The 16,383-nt window shown below is 40.3% G+C and overlaps 1 pseudogene; it reads left to right on the top strand.

Annotated features, from left to right (window-relative positions):
• Positions 1-15,552: 15,552 nt before the first annotated feature.
• On the top strand, positions 15,553-16,082 carry LOC107542400 (actin-related protein 2/3 complex subunit 5-like protein pseudogene; annotated as a pseudogene).
• Positions 16,083-16,383: the final 301 nt, after the last annotated feature.

Raw genomic sequence — 16,383 nt, forward strand, 5'->3', positions numbered from 1 at the left:
TCATTCACAACCATTGTTTATTCTCTTTGATTCAAATTATTCCACATGGTGAAAATGTCTTATTATTAGTAGTAGGAAGGGCTATCCATAAAACACACACACAGTAGGAATAATAATTCATACTCTATTCTCAGAGGTTTATGAAAAGTGACATTTCACTATGTATAATTAGGGAAATATCTCTCTACATACATCTTTGTGCACTTGCTACATGAGCTGTTGGAATTCTCAGCAGTGCCTCTGGGTCCAGTGTCAAATGCAGCTGGGTAGGCAAGAGCCATGGCAGGTGATAGTGGGGCTGAAGCCAATGGCATATGGCTGTGGGGGCTTGTAATGAAGATGGGGCCGGCTGTCCCCCATGTGAATGTGGCAGTGAGGAACAGGGCTGTCAGTGTAGATCAGGGCTGGCTGCATATGCATGCACTCAGCTGTGGTGGTGGTCTTCAGGTGTGTACACAGCAGTGGGAGCTGGAGCCAGCGGTGGGGTCTGCAGCCAGCAAAAGGCTGTCATATGCATAGAGGCGAAGGTCTGAGGTGAGAACTAGTTTGGCAGTGACCACGTTGGATCTGGGGCCAAGGCACCCACAAGCAGCATTGGCTGGAATAACTCCAGTGTGGGGGGCAGTGATGGGTGTGGCAGCTCAGGCAACTGGGGTCCGTGACGGAGAAAATTGCAGTGCCCTAGGCAGTGAAAGCTGTGAGGCATCTGCAGTAGTTTGGATGGCTGTTGGGTACCTCAGCTGTGCAAGCATCTGGGGTCTTCTGCAGGACCTTCAGCAGTGAAATTTGCAGGGAGTGTGAGGTAGCTGTGAGGGCTGTTAAGATCTTCATTGGTGAAGGATGCTGGGGTTCTTTGCAAAGAAGGCTATTGGGGACCATGGGGGCATCTGCTGTATAGTTGGTCCTGAGAGCCCCCGCCCTTGTTTGTTCGTAGTTATCTGCATATGTCTGAGCTGTGCCGATCTCCCCAGCAGTCTGTGTGAGGCGAAAACCAAGGAGTGCCTTGGAAGGCCGAGGAAGCTGCTCACTCACCCTGATCTCCTTTCTCCAGTGAAAATAACTTTCAGGCTGAGCAGATCCTCTTGGCACTGAGCTGAGCTGGCCTGAAGCATAAGATGATGCAGACAAAAGGAAACTGTTCTTCCAGTCCTTTACATGTGGTTATTCTTGTGTTTTGTTTTGGTTTGGTTTTTTGCTCCACTGTGTTGTTGCAGCTCCCTAACTAGACTCCTGAGCTATTCAAGAGCTATTTTGGTTCATAAATAGCTGCCTTTTTTTTTTTTTTACTGGTGGGATCAAGGCTGGGTCTCCTGCTCTACCATCTTATTGACATAATTCTTAAGCTTTAATTTTCTTTTATATTCATCTTTTCCTTCTCCACTTAAGGAAGACTTACTTATAATTCTTGCATTAAGTCTCATTAAATCTCCATATCTATGAAACATCTATCAGTTTTTATTGCCAATTCTTTGTACTTTTTAAAAAATGTTTTAATTTATCTTTATTGTTGAAAGTACTAAAAATGTCCCTCTTTTTCTCCCATTGATCCCATCCCCCCTAAACTCCCCCAAGCCTTCACCCTATTATTGTCTGTGTCCATGAGTTATGCATATATGCATATAAGTTCCTAAGTTAATTTCTCCCCATCCACCCTGCCTTCCCTCTGAGATCCCTCAGTCTGTTCCATGCTTCTATGACTCTGGATCTATTTTGTTCATTACTTTACTTTGTTCATTAGATTCCACATATGAGTAAGATCATGTGATACTTGTCTTTCTCTGACTGGCATATTTCACTTAGCATAATACTCTCCAGGTCCCTCCATGCTGTCCCAAAGAGTAAGGGATTCTTCTTTTTTAGAGCTGCGTAGTATTTCATGGTGTAAATATCTTATTAAATGCTTGATATGATTTCAGTCTTCTTGAATTTGTAGAGACTTGTTTTGTGTCCTAAAATGAGACTATCTTTGAGAATGCCCCATGTGCACGTGAGGAGAATGAGCATTTTGTAGCTTTGGGGTGAAATATTCTATAAATGTCAATAAAATCCATCTGATCTAGAGTGTCATTTAGAGTCACTGCTTCCCTGTTGATTTTTGTCTGGAATATCTATCCAATAAAGTCAGTGGGGTGTTAAAGTCCCTGACTATGAATGTATTGCTGTTGATCTCTCCCTTAAAGTCCTCCAGAAGTTTTTTTTTGATTGCTTGGTTTGGTTTGTTTGTTTGTTTTGAGCCTGTTGTGAGTCTTTTGTTCTGAGGTGGGAATCTTGTAGACAGCCTATATTTGGGTCATGTTTTCTTATCCATTCAACTACCCTATGTCTTTTGACTGGAGCATGTAATCCATTTATATTTAAGGTTATTATTAATAGATACTTATCTATTGCCATTTTATTTCTTTTTTTTAAATTTTATTTTTGTTTAAAATATTACAGATGTCCCTTTTTCTCCCCAATGACCTGTTCCACCCCGTCCCATCTCTCTCCCCAGTCCCTCTCCCCACCATTGTCCATGTCCTTGGGTTGTGCATATATGCATATAAATTCTTTAGTTACTCTCTCCCCCTCCACCCACCCACCCTCCTCCATCCCGTTGACATTAGTCAGTCTATGTTTCTCTTTCTATTTCAACTTCTTATTACAGCAATCCCTTTAACATTTCTTGCAATGCTGGTTTGTCTGGGAAACTCTTTATTTCATGGTAGCTTTGCTGCGTAGAGTAGTCTTAGTTTCAGATCCCTGCTTTTCATTACCTTGAATACTTCATGCCATTCCGTTCTGGCCTATAGCGTTTCTGATGAGAAATCAGCTGATGGTCTTAAGGGAGGTCCTTTGTAGGTAACAAATTGCTTTTCTCTCCCTGCCTTTAAGATTCTCTCTTTGTCTTGAATTTTTGGCATTTTAATTATGATGTGTCTGGGAGTGGGCCTCTTTGGGTTCTTCTTGCTTGGGACTCTCTGTGCCTTCGGAACTTGTATGAATTTTCTTTACTCATGTTACAGAAGTTTTCTGCTATTATTTCTTCAAACATGTTTCTAACACTTGCTTACTTTCTACATCTTCTGGCATTCATATAATGTGAATATTGTTACATTTCATGTCCTCCCACAGCTACCTTAAACTGTCCTCCTGTTTTTTGTTTGTTTTAATATATCTTTATTGATTTCAGAGGGAGGAAGGGAGAGAGAGAGAGAAACATCAATGATGAGACAGAGTCATTGATCTGCTGCCTCCTGCACGGCCCCGACTGGGGATCGAGCCCACAACCTGGGTATGTACCCCAACCAGGAATCAAACCATGATCCCCTGGATCCTAGGTTGATGCTCAGCTGCTGAGCCACACCAGCCAGGCAAACTGTCCCGCTGTCTTTTAATTATTTTTTTCTTCTTGGTTCCCCAATTGAGTGATTTTTTTCCCACCCTGTCTTCTGATTTGCTGATCCAATCCTCAGCTTCCCCTAATCTGCTGTTTTTTCCTTCCAATGTATTTTTTATTTCTACTATGTCATTCTTAATTTCTTTCATAGTTTCCATATCTTTTCTCATGCTGTTGAGCATCCTCATAATCAGTATTCTGAATTCTATATCTGATATATTGCTTATCTCCATTTCCTTTAGCTCTTCTGGAGAATTTTTTTGTTCTTTCACTTAGGGGTTTTTTTGTCTCCCCGTTTTGGCTCCCTGTTTGGATTTGTTTCTATGTATTAGGTAGATCTTCTAGGATTCCCAGTCTTTTGGATGGTCTCTGGTGCAAACCAATGTCAGATGCTGTTGTGTCTGGCCTTGAGTACCCTGTTTGAAGCTTTCTGCCCTCCACAGCTTGTGGTTCCCTCTGCTGGGCTGGCTGCATTTGGAAAGGACCAACATTCGCACCAAGATCTGTTTTTCCTAGCCCTGGGTCCAGAAGCAAATCAGGCAAAGATTCAAAGAACCCAGAGGCTGATTGTTATTCACTCTCTTAATGAGTCTCAGGCTGTAGAAACTCCACAGTGTGGGGCGGCTAATTGTTATTCAGTCTTTTAATGAGCCTCAGGCTGTGGAAACTCCACAGGATGGGGAGAGAGGTTTTCCAACAGTGGGGCAATTGCTTCCCCTGCAGGCAAAAGCTGTTTGGCCAGTAAATGTCTGCCTGAGAAAGATGAAAGATGTCCTCTGCAGTATGGCGAAATGACTCAGCACAGGAACCCAGATGGCTGCCCTCTGAGCTCTATCCCATGAGCCAGCATCCCAGGATTCTCCTCACACAGTTCTAGTCTACTCTGCCCTCCTTCCACCAGAGCCCAAGGTGAGTGGCTGCGCTCTTTGTGCTTTTGAAAATAACGCTTGGGAAAAGTTAGTCTTTTATTTTGGTGTCATAGGTTTTGTTTTTTAGCTTTATCTTTCCCTTCTTGAAATTCTGAAGGACATTTGAATGTCACTGTAAAGAAGTCCCAGTGTCTAAGACTTCTAATATGCTCACCCTTTAGAGAGTTTTGACATTTCTAGAGTGGAAGAGGAAAGGTTCCAAGCAAATAGGTCAATAATGTTTTTAACATAGTTATAGTTACCTTTCCTTGAAAATATGGTGATAGAATGAAGGTTTGCATTAAAACTCTTAATGAAAATACATTTTGCTTATGGAGGGAACATTTTATATTTAATACAATCCTTATATGTGTCTATTCTTTAATGACAAAACATTCCTTTCAAATACTCAGAACAATTTCATTTTGGATATTGCATATAAAGCAGTGTTTCTCAAAATGTGGGCTCTACAGCATCAGAATATGATTTGTGCTTATTAAATATGTATATTCTTTGGTCCCACTCTATGTCTACTTATTCTGATTTTCTGGGAGGGACATCCAGGAATCTGCATTTAAATTAAGCTTTGTAGTTGATTTCAGCGCACAAGATAATAATCCCTGAAGACCTTCAGACTCTCTGCCTGGATCTCTGATCCTTTAGCACCTTTCTCCAAACAGCTGAAGCTATTTGATCTCATATGTATGCTTTGTCCTGCCTCTGACTCTGGAATTAACCTTGTTCTTAGTCTTGGGAAATTTAAAGAGTTCTCATTCCATATTCAGGTGAGAAAGTAGCAAGACACCTTGCCCTGACCTTGAGTGATTAACTAAGCAACTCATGTTAGAGGCTTCATTCCCTGGCTCAATGGAAACCTTGCTTGCTGCTGCAACAGAGCATAAAATCCCTGTGGTGCATTTATTTGAAATCAACCAGTGTTGTGGGGACAGAGGTAAAACAAAATTGGGGGATTCAATTATGCATTTGTTGTCATGTACAAAGCAAAATCAGAAAAGTAAGAGAAAGTAAGAGTAAGTAAGAGCAAGAGATTCACAGGAGAACACAATGACACACAGTCAGGATATTAGACTAAGCTGCTCCTGACAAGCTGGCAGTGCTCTGGAAGCCCAGAGTAATAGAGACCTCAATTATGCCAACATAAGCTCTTACTTAGTTACTGAATGATGTGGGGCATTATCATGGCCAGAGTATGAATAGGACAGGGCCCAGTGCTGTCCTTCTCCAAGTAACTAAATCCTTAAAACTTGGTTCCCTCAAGTACAACTTTAAATACTAAACCACCATCAACCTAGCTTCAAAGTCAGCTTCCCAACCCTCTGCCCTCATTGCCTTAAATGCTCCTATTCAAGAAACATGCCTTCCTTTTGGTTTAGATTTAATCCCTCATTGAGCCTTAGAGATGGGCAATGATGGGGGGAGATGGGAAGCTGGAATCCAGGACTCTTGGTAAAGTCCATGTCTCAGGGGAGAGGCCCAGCTGCTGGATGACAATAGAAGAACTGGGCCCTCTAAAGATGCACTCAGCTCAAACACTGAGGACTGAATTCTCCTACATCTTCTTCTCTATCCTCTAAATTTTGAAAATCTGGTTAAACAAATGGGGCTTCTGCAACAGAGATAAAAACATAAGGTGACAGAGAGAGAGGACAGACATTGTACTAGACAACCTTTGAGTTCCCTTTAAAGTGAAAATTCTATCATTCTTTTGGCTATCATGACAAAAGAATATTGTAAAAAGAATCATTGCTTTAGAGTCAGACAGATTTATATTTGAGTCCTATTGCTACCTTTTATTAGTTGTTTGAGTGTGGGCAAGTTACTTGACTCCTCTGAGTATTAGTTTTCTCAACTAAATCAAATAGGAAAAGTGTTAGGAAGTAATAAAATAATCTGTCAGTACTCTTTGATAAACAAGTGTAGAGAGAGAGAAACTGCCTCTACACTGTGCTATAACACATAAGTAGGGATTGAATGTCACAACTTCATGTTTAATACAAACTACTCTTGAACATGCACATATTTTTTTCTTCAAAGGAAAGAATTCACACAAGAAATCAGATAATTAAAGTCCCTCTACTTATATCTTCTACTGCACAGCCTATGTTTTAGATTGAATGCCTCACTGTGCTTGTTGTCTTTCCAAGATCATGTAGTTCCAAGGTGACTTTTTAGAAACAGAATTGAAGGCAGTATCCTGTTAAATGACATTGTGCCAATCAAAAACTGTTCTGTTGCTAAGCCCTACGGTGCTCCTTTCCAATTTCTGTGTGAAAATGCTGTTTATATTGTTGATACAACTTAACACTTTTATTTATGTATTTACATAACACAATATAATCTCAGGTGTGTATATATGTGTACATACAGACATTTTCAGGTAACTCAATGAATTCTGCAGAGCAAATTGAACCAGATAGCCATGCATATTAATGCAACATATTTTCCCTCTAAAAATAAGGTCTGAATGCCATTTAGTTTGGCAGGAAAGTATTTTTCTGTAAGTCTTTTGGATAATCTTTCCTTTGCTCAGAGAGGTCAGAAGAATGGAATGCTTCTATCTCCCGTCTATTTTATTACACTAACTTGTAAGTCAGAGCTCGCAAGTCAAACCTTTTGTTAATGCCTTCCATCCTCTACCTTAAAGCAAGATGCTTCCTGGAGAAAATTAAATCCAGATGACATTATAATCCTTGTCAGTTCTTGAGGTAATGTTTTATAGTTCTTTGGCAACTTAAAAATTACAAGGATTAAAAGCTTTGGTGGCCACCTTATTACAATGAAGTGCTTTTAGGCATTAGATATTTCTCAAAAATGACTACAAAATTTCATCTACAATTGATATTTAAGGAAAATTTGTTTCCTAATGGTTTTATAATTATGTTTTATGTTTTGAAGATGAGCTTGACATAAGTATTTTTTCATCATTATCTGTTCATCAAGAAAACTGGCATTGCCTTGGATGAGCAATTGCAACTCCTATTAGTACACATCTATACCAGCATACCTGCATAAGACATCCAGAATGTCACCATTAACACAAATGGAAGCAACATCAGTAATGCAAATTTACAGAAATATTTGAATTTATGATAAATTTATACAAAGCAATCCTAAAGTGATTGAGATGCAGATAAGTTTCAAATAAAATATTAGGGACTCTGTTTCCATTGCAGTACTCCAAAAGAGACACTGATGCAGATGATGGCTGTGTTTTATGGCACATAATTGTTTCATACTCATCAGAGGTGCTTACAGTGTTTATCATTTCATCCAAATGGACAGAAACAATGTAAATTGTAGGCATCCAAAAAGAGGCAGTTTTTCTTCCCATGCACAGCCAAGTGGAGCTGAGGCAGCTTGTAGTTTCAGACAGCTTGCCGAGAGCCAGGCATGGACAGTGTCTGACGCTGGCTTGCAGCAGAGAACCTCCCAGGAAGCCCAGCTTCAGAAGACATAGGAGCAAGATGCAGCGAGTTTCACAAACACCATATCCAAAGGGAGATAACAGCAGGCACTAAACTCTGCTGAGGCGAAGTCCACATTTTTCTGTTTTATTCTTTATTTCTTGTTTCTTTCATATCTCTTATTTTTCTCTTTTTTTTAACTCTATTTTTCCTTTTTTTGTTTTCCTATTCTTCATTTTATATTATTTTTTCTGTTCCTTCTTTCCTTTCTTATACATTTTTCTTTTCATATTTTTCCTTTGGCTATTCCTTTTTCTTTTCTCTTATCCCTTTTGTTGCTGTCTGGTTTTGTTCCGTCAGCACCTGTGCAACAGCTTGTACTAAGTGGTCAGGGTTGCGCCTCACAGTCAGCCTGGGGTAGACGCCCACCCCTGAGTGGACACCAGAGTGGAGACCCAGTTGCATTAGGAGGGTCCACATAACCCACAAAGGGACAGTCCTGGAGCACTCAACTCAGGCGATCATAGAGACTGCAACCAAAGCCCACAGGACACTTACTACATAAGGCCACTCCAGGAAGACTGGGAGTCATAGCAGATCTATCTGATACATAGAAATAAACACAAAAATGCAGCCAAAATGGGGCGACGAAGAAACAAGCCCCAAATGAAAGAACAGGAGGAATCTCTAGAAACAAAGCTAAATGAGATGGACGCAAACACTGTATCGTATGTAGAGTTCAAAGCAATGGCTATAAGGACACTCAAGGAACTTAGTGAGAATCGCTGTGGAACCTCAGTTCTGAAACTTAATTCCTTCTGGAAAACTGTTCCAGAAGTGGTTTGTTTGGAAACTGAATCATATTTTTTTCCCATTAGAAATCATGTAAATTCATTAACCCATTCCAGATCCCCAATGATCCCTTGTTTTAACCTTTCTTATATACAGTACATGTGTAATGTACTGTTTACAATAAATAAACACTTAAAAGAAAAGGGATAGTGGCTAGTGAGCTTTCTCGCTCCCTGGGTTGAGTAGACGATGCGCATGTTGTTTATATGGAAGGTGTTTGCTTCCTATTGGGGAGAACGATAAAGATGCTGTGCACAGGTAGAAAGGTAAGAATGAGTGGCAGATGGCGAAAGCGCCGCGCCGCGCCAAGCCTGGGCCCGTCACACTGCGTGTCCATTTCTGCCCTTGTGAATTCTGCACTGCAAGGTGGAGAGGGAAGGGCCTCCGCAGCCGTGTTCCCCAGTCTCCATGGATAGCTGACTTCCAGCTGGGCTCGGCTCACTGGAGGCGCTGACATGATTGGAGGGCAGCGGAGAGGGGGGAGACCGGATTATTTATTCCCCTCACTTTGCTTCAAAGAGAATCTTAAATAGCAATTGCCTCTCCTCTGTGGCTTTAGCTCCACCTGTAATTTTCATTTTAGCCAGGTAACTTCATCTCCTGGGCTTTGGTGACCCTTTGTCCTCCAGCCGAGGCCTGTCATGGTTTCTGACATTGCGAGTCTTGGGTGACCTCACTGTCCACTCTGACTTTTCAGTTCTTCCAATACCTGTGTAAACAACTCCTTGCATTTAAGTCTTTGTTTTAAATATTCATGTGTTTACTGTTTCTCTAGGTTAGAATCATAGTGATACAAACGGTCAATAATGTCAAATGATAGAGTGATTAGAGAAGAAAATAATTTAAAAATCAATACGTTTTACAATGAGGTCTTGGGTGACCTTTGGGAGAGCAGTTTGAGGGGAAAGCCAGATTGCTTTGAGATGAAAAATTGATAGGTAAGGTACTGAAAGTAGCAAATACGAGCAGCTTTTCCAAGAAGTATAGCAGTAAAGAAAGAGAGTCATTATAGTAATCTGGCAGGTAGGAAAATGCACAGTAATCTTTTATATTGTGTTACGTTTTATGTTATTTAGAAAGTCAATTAGGTATTTGGGACATGAAATTACTCATTTAGGATTGCCCAGTCTCAGAATCACAGGTTCACCGGGCTCAAAACAGCCACATGTGATCATTTGCTCCTGGGCATTACCTTCAGAGAGAACCAGACTTAGAGCATGTCTAAGAAAACCCGGGCTCTAAAAATTCCTCAGGATTTGTGTCAGAAGTAGAATTTGCCTGTCAATAGAGCAATACAATTTCAGGGTATATTAATAAAAATATGTGTTCTACATCAAGAGAGTTCAAAATAAGGACATAATACTTTGTATAGAAGGGATAATATTGATGATGGTATGTTCCACTCTGAGCAGGCCATTTCTTAAGAAAGATATTCATTCATTTTAGAATTTCTTAAGGACAGCAAATCAGATGCCTTACCATAAAAATGAGAGTTAAGGTAACTGAGTGGAGAGGTTTGTACTGAAGAGAATGAAGATTTAAGGAGCTCAGAATAGAAAGGACCAGGGGATAATGGCATTACATTATTAAAAGTTTGTTACATGGAAACATTATAGGGAATTCGTGTATGTCAAGCACATACTAGGCACTAAGATCTTGCTAAACATTTTAATTCTCACAGAAACTCCTTGAGGTAATAACTATCTCTACTTTACAGATGAGAAAATTTAAAGCTCAGGAAGATTAAAAAATGTATGAATATCTCATAGCTGTTAAGCAGACCAGATATAAAGTCAGAAGAACACATACTCCTACTATAGCATTGTACCGATTAAACAAAAGTGTTACACTTACAGAGAATGAGTTGAGTTGGTATCAAACAGTAACTCAGGACATTTCAGCTAAGTCCTTTATCAATCCTACTACAGTTTAAAAAATGTATAAGGGGGGAGGTGGGATCTAAGAAAACAATTGGGCCAAACTTCATTCTACCCACAAGGAGAAGGAACTTGTAGAAGGAGAAGTAAAGATCATGGTTAGAAATTAAATTGGACTAGGACAAAAGGTTTTTATATTCCCGTCTTTTTCAATTGCTTTGCATTCCTCCTACCCATGGGAATGGCCGGTGCAATACAAGCCTCCATTCTACTCCAAAAAGTGAGGGTCAAGGCCAGTCACGCTGCCTTTGCCCTTGAGGAAAATGAGTCCTTATGACTCAGTTTCACCTAGCCACCCCCCAAAGGCTACCTGTGCCCCTTCTTTCAAGCTCACACCATTCTTTTTTCCTCTACCACATTACATCAGTACCTGTGTAACCAAGTTCATGGGCCTTGTGTCATGCCACCTTAGGTATCTACTTTGATTTCTGAATTTATATCTTACTAGTTTTATAAGCCAAATTATTCTCCTTTTTCTTTTAAGCCAATAGGTAAATTGTACCACTGGCCTCCTATAGAAAATAGTTTAACCTATAGTGCCTTGCGCATAGTGAGTTGTTGTGAAATATATCTTGAATTCATATAAATGGCCCAAATGCTTGGAATTCAAGGCACACGGTCAGGACACAGGGTCAGACGAACTCTGAACTGGTCCCCTACCTCAGTGTTTAACAACACTCCTCATCAGAAAATTCTTCCTAGTATTTTGTCTAAATCCCTCATGATGCAATTTACACTCCATTCTCCTTGTTCCGTCCTACGAGAAGATTGAGACCAGCTGGTGAGCATTCTCTGTGTAATAGCTCTTTATACACTTAAAGACCATTATTAAATCCCCTCTTGGTCTTCTATTTTCCAAGCGGAGCAATCCCAGTTCCATTAACCTTTCTTCATAGCCCTTATTTTCCAATGATTTAATCATCTTTGTAACACTCCTCTGAACCCTCTCCATATTCCACAAATCTTTTCATCCGTGGAGCTCCAAAGTGGATACATTTTTACAAAGGATCAAGAAAATTCTGAATGTCAAGACAAAATTCTTTCAAAAACTTGGGTCATACAGATACTTTTTATTCAGTAATTTTCCAGTATTTAGCTATTCATGAACAACCCTGAGTAATTTACTACTTTACTGAGTAAAGTTTAAAATGCATGTTTTTTTGGCAAAACTTTTTGAGACTATGGCAATGTTGGTCATACCCCACACCCTCTTCTTTCATTCAAAGGACTAAGTCTACTACAGATACTCTGAGGTCATGCAGGGCAGCATCAGTAAGGGTGCCCTGGGGAGAGGAGATGGGGAGGAGGCTTTGCAGTTTCCTAAACATATAACTGCGTGCAGCACAGCTACCGCCTCCGCTGTAGAAAACTTTCCTCATTTCACTTTACCTAAGATCAAAGTTCCAAATGCTAAGTGTATTTGTTTTCTAATCATGGAATGCAATGGCCCTCCACTGCCCTTCCAGCACCCCGGTTTAAGCCTGTGGTTGTGAGGCAGTATAATATGCTGCATTAGTTAGCAATCTACTTAATGGCTTATTTCTGAAGAAATAGGGATCTCTGTCCAGCCAGCCCACCTGGAAATGGGCTTGGGCAGCTCTCCATGCTATTTGCTATTCAAAGCACGTGCTCAGTGCCTGGCTGTTCCCAACAGGGAGGGTTAGAACACCAGGAGAGGCTTTCCCAGATCATTCACTTTCCCATCAGGCGTGGGTGCAGAAGCCCCCGCAGGCAACACAGCCTGGGGAAGAAGGGCCCACCAGCAAAACCGCACAAGGCTTTGGTCAATACCCCAGACCGCCAAAGCAAAAGGGGCTGTTTCAGGCCTGAAGGAATGGGGCTGAAAATGAGAAAGAAATGCATGGTGGAGGGGAGTGGGGCTGGGAGAGTAACTGGATGCCAATGAAAAACGTGTTCATCCCAAATGTTGGGGAATTGGGAACAGAACGTGGGTGAGGGCACAGAAACATTGTGTTCGGTCCTTCTGGGAGTGGTGACTCATGACATGTGACTACAGCCTGGGTTCTGAATATATCACACAACACACTTTATTGAGAATTGTTTCCATGCTGCACAGGTAAAGGTAAAGTTGTTGCTGGGTTGTTTGTTTGTTTGGGGTGTGTGTGTGTGTGTGTGTGTGTGTGTGTGTGTGTGTGAGAGAGAGAGAGACAGAGAGAGAGACAGAGACACACATAGAGGCACACAGAGAGAAGAATGGGCTGACTTACTTTTTATTTTATGTTCTGAACCCTCAGAAATTTTTTTCAAGAGTAGAACTAAGTGCCTTTATTCTATATTGACAACTTAATCATTCTACAAAAGAAGTAGAGAAATTAAATGACATATCAAACATAGAAAATATATATTCAGAATTGAGAAAATAGGGAAACATAAAGCCATGGCCAAAGATGCCACTAAGTCTTCCTCCCATTAAATTTATGACCTAGGGCCATATGGAGCAAAACAAACTTTTAGACCTTTTAAATAGTTAAGGAATCTCGGGGGGTGGGGGAGATTAGGCTTGTACACATTATTAAAAACAAAACAAAACAGGATTAAAATTATATAGTTATAATTAAGGAGTTTGAGGTAAAATCCTTAGGTATACACCTTTCCCCCCCCCCAAGTATCTAAAATCTCTAATATACACTGAAAATATAGAAATACCAAATGTAAAAAGAGAGGAAAGAAGAAAGGTGAGTGAGCAGTGAGGCAGGTGGAATAAGTGGGGGGGGAAAGGGTACCCAGAGATTAGGTCAACTGACAGTTGTTTAGTCTTCATGTTCCCATAAAAGTTACTACTGAAAATCAGGTGCACAGTTTGTATCTGCGCTTCCTTAAGAAGAGAAGCAGTGTATGATGGAGGACTGTTAAACTCCTTTCCTAAAATCTAGATTATTTTTAAATAGCACCTCTCTATTATCTGAGAAAAAATGGGTAGCTTGGCTTTACAGTAAACAGCTGTTAGTTTAGCAATGAGTGTCAACAGTCTAACAACAGGGTTTTCTGGTGTGACCTGATGCATATAGCAAATGGGTGTACCTGTCTTTGTTTAGAGAAAATGTTAAGAGCCTCATTTTTAAAAGTAATGCTTACTTCAGGGGCACAATCCTTTTTATGAGTCCCAATAGCCTGGTGGTTTTGCTTTGGACTCTGTTTTGCCATAGGTAAACAGCCTTACCTATTTCTTCCCGAAACCGATGAAGAGAAATTTCTTATTTATTGAAATGTCCTCAAATCTTAAATCCTACATCCTTTTATCTGAAGAAGAAAGATGATCCGGGTTCCTGGAGTCAGGAATGTGATTTCACTCAAAGGAGGGCAAGACTAAACTTTTTTTCTCTCATTATGGTCAGGGATAACTGAGCAGCAAGGTAGATCTCATAGTGCAAGCAGTGACACAGCTGCAGCTAATCCAATAGATTAAAAAGATCTAGCTGGTTTGGAAAAATAATAAAATTAGAGCTGCAAATTAAGTTTAAGAAGTAAATCAATCTTTTGATTACTGGATTCATGGTAAAGGGCACGATGAAAACTTTATAATCTCAGCATGGTTGGCTGTTTCTAGTCTGGCATGCTGACTGCAGCATGATGCCACACTTCCTTTTATTAAAATGTCAAATTCTATTCAGCTGAAAATTCCTTAAACGCTGATGAAGTTTATACTGAGCACACCTGACCAGTGCTTGGCTTTATATTAATTCAATGAAATTTTGTCAGGTTGGATCACGCTTCCTCTGAAAGAGTAGTAACATGGTTTGCCTTTATAGTCTCCTATAATTTACCTGCATGACATAAAAAACAGCATTCGTTCTGACTAGAACTCTACTTAATGTTAAGACTCTTGATTAAAATAAGGTGAGTTTGATAAAATCAGTAAACACTGAGTAAATGAATAGAAAACAACATAATGTTATATTATGCCACGGCTCAGAGCCATGTTTTCAAAACATGGAACTGATGATGATTGCCAACATTGTAGAATCAGTTGGTTTGTGTCTGCTTGTTTATTTTTACAAGGCAAAACAATTACAGAGAAGAACCACCAACCTTCTTAGAAACTGAATCCAAATTTTAAGAAATGTGAGTCTTTCTTACTTTCAGATCTACATCTTAATCAGACACTAGTGTATTAAATAATAGAAAACATACATCCCCTCAATCAGAAGCAGCAAGGACATGGGGAGCTGGTTCCCATGAATCTTAACCATCAGTTTTTCAGGAAAGAAACTAAGAACAAGTAATTCATCTTTTAAAAGTTAATTAAATCAGACTATACCTCTGAATCTCTAATAATTCTTTTCATAATTATATATAATTACTGGAATTATCTGGGGATCAGCAACTAAACCACCCATATGTAGATTCACTGAAAAATAAACATCAATATGATGTTTTATTCATCTTTTATTTTGGAGTATATAGTAGACTTACATTTGCATTCATAGTATTTTTATTTTATTTTTAAAGAATTTTTTTGATTTTTTAAAAATAAATGAAGAGGGAAGGGGAGAGAGTGAAACATTGATGTGAAAGTGAAACATTGATTGGCTGCCTCCTACATGCCCCTACCTGGATTGTGCCCTGACTGGGAATCGAATCCACAACCCTTCAGCAAGTTATCCAGAGGATCTAGCTAAGGTATTTATTGAACGTGGCTTCACTAAACAACAGATTTTCTTTGTAGATGAAAGAGCCTTGTATTGGAAGAAGATGCCATCTAGGACTTTCATAGCTAGAGAGGAGAAGCTTCTAAGGACAGGCTGATTTTTTGTTAGGAGCTAATGTAGCTGTTGACTTGAAATTGAAGCAAATGCTGCTTCACCTGGCACTTTTATGTTATGGAGACAGGTTATTTCTTTCAAACACATGAACCAACCTTTGCTATGTTCAAAGTTTTCTTCTTTAACTTTCTCACCTTTCTCAGCTTTCATAGAATTGAAGAGTTAGGGTCTTGTTCTGGATTAGGCTTTGGTTTAAGAGAAGGTTGTGGTGCCAGTCTGGAGTGGAGTGAATCTGAGTGGACCTGGCTGGCCAAGTGCTGAGCCCTCACCATGGCCCAGAGCATGCTGTCCTTGCATTTCCATCAGGTGGACACTGAGGAGCTTTAAGAGAGCAAATTCATGGATGAGCAGGGGGAGGAGGCTGTGGCAGCAGGTAAGCCAGGCCCGAATCCTGGTGAGGCTCCTGCGGCAAGGGAACAAGCTTTACGTGTTTCATGCAGCCCCATGGAACTCTGCTGTCAACACCAAGAATCAAACCCTGAAGAAATGAGCCCAGGGATGTGCTGGGAGTACTTACAAATTTTAAGAGCAGTGAAATTGAGCAGGTGGTGCCATCACTGGACAGAAATGACATGGACTTGCTAATGAAGTACATTTCTAAAGGGTTTGAGAAGCTCACAGAAAGTAGTAGAGCAGTGTTACTCCAGTGGCATGAAAAGGCATTAACAGCAGGAGGACTAGGTTCCATTATAAGAGTTCTTATAGCAAAAAAGACTAAAAAAGAGACTCATGTTAACTTGAGAAGAATTTTGGATGCACAGGCTGGTGAAGAAAGGATTGAGAATGAACCATCTTCCTAGTAACTCCCAGCTATTTCAGGACATGCATCTGCTGAAGGGTACTTTATTTTCAAGGTGGAGGGAGAAATTGTCTTACTGTTTCCTAAATCCTTTGCAGGATCTGATAGTCTGTGCCTTTGTCCATGAATAATGCAGAACTGTAACTGTGCCAGAGTGGCCGGCCAGAGTTGGTCAGGAGTACCTGTGTGCACTGCCTGTTTAAAACGGGGGAGGGATGATTTGGGCAGGTGCAGATCCAAGAGCTGCGGCTAAGGGGAGAGCTTGCATGTTTTGAATTGGAGCCCCCCTGAGGGTCGGTCTG

This window comes from Miniopterus natalensis, chromosome X (genome assembly GCF_054644295.1).
Source record: "Miniopterus natalensis isolate mMinNat1 chromosome X, mMinNat1.hap1, whole genome shotgun sequence".
Lineage (NCBI taxonomy): Eukaryota > Metazoa > Chordata > Mammalia > Chiroptera > Miniopteridae > Miniopterus > Miniopterus natalensis.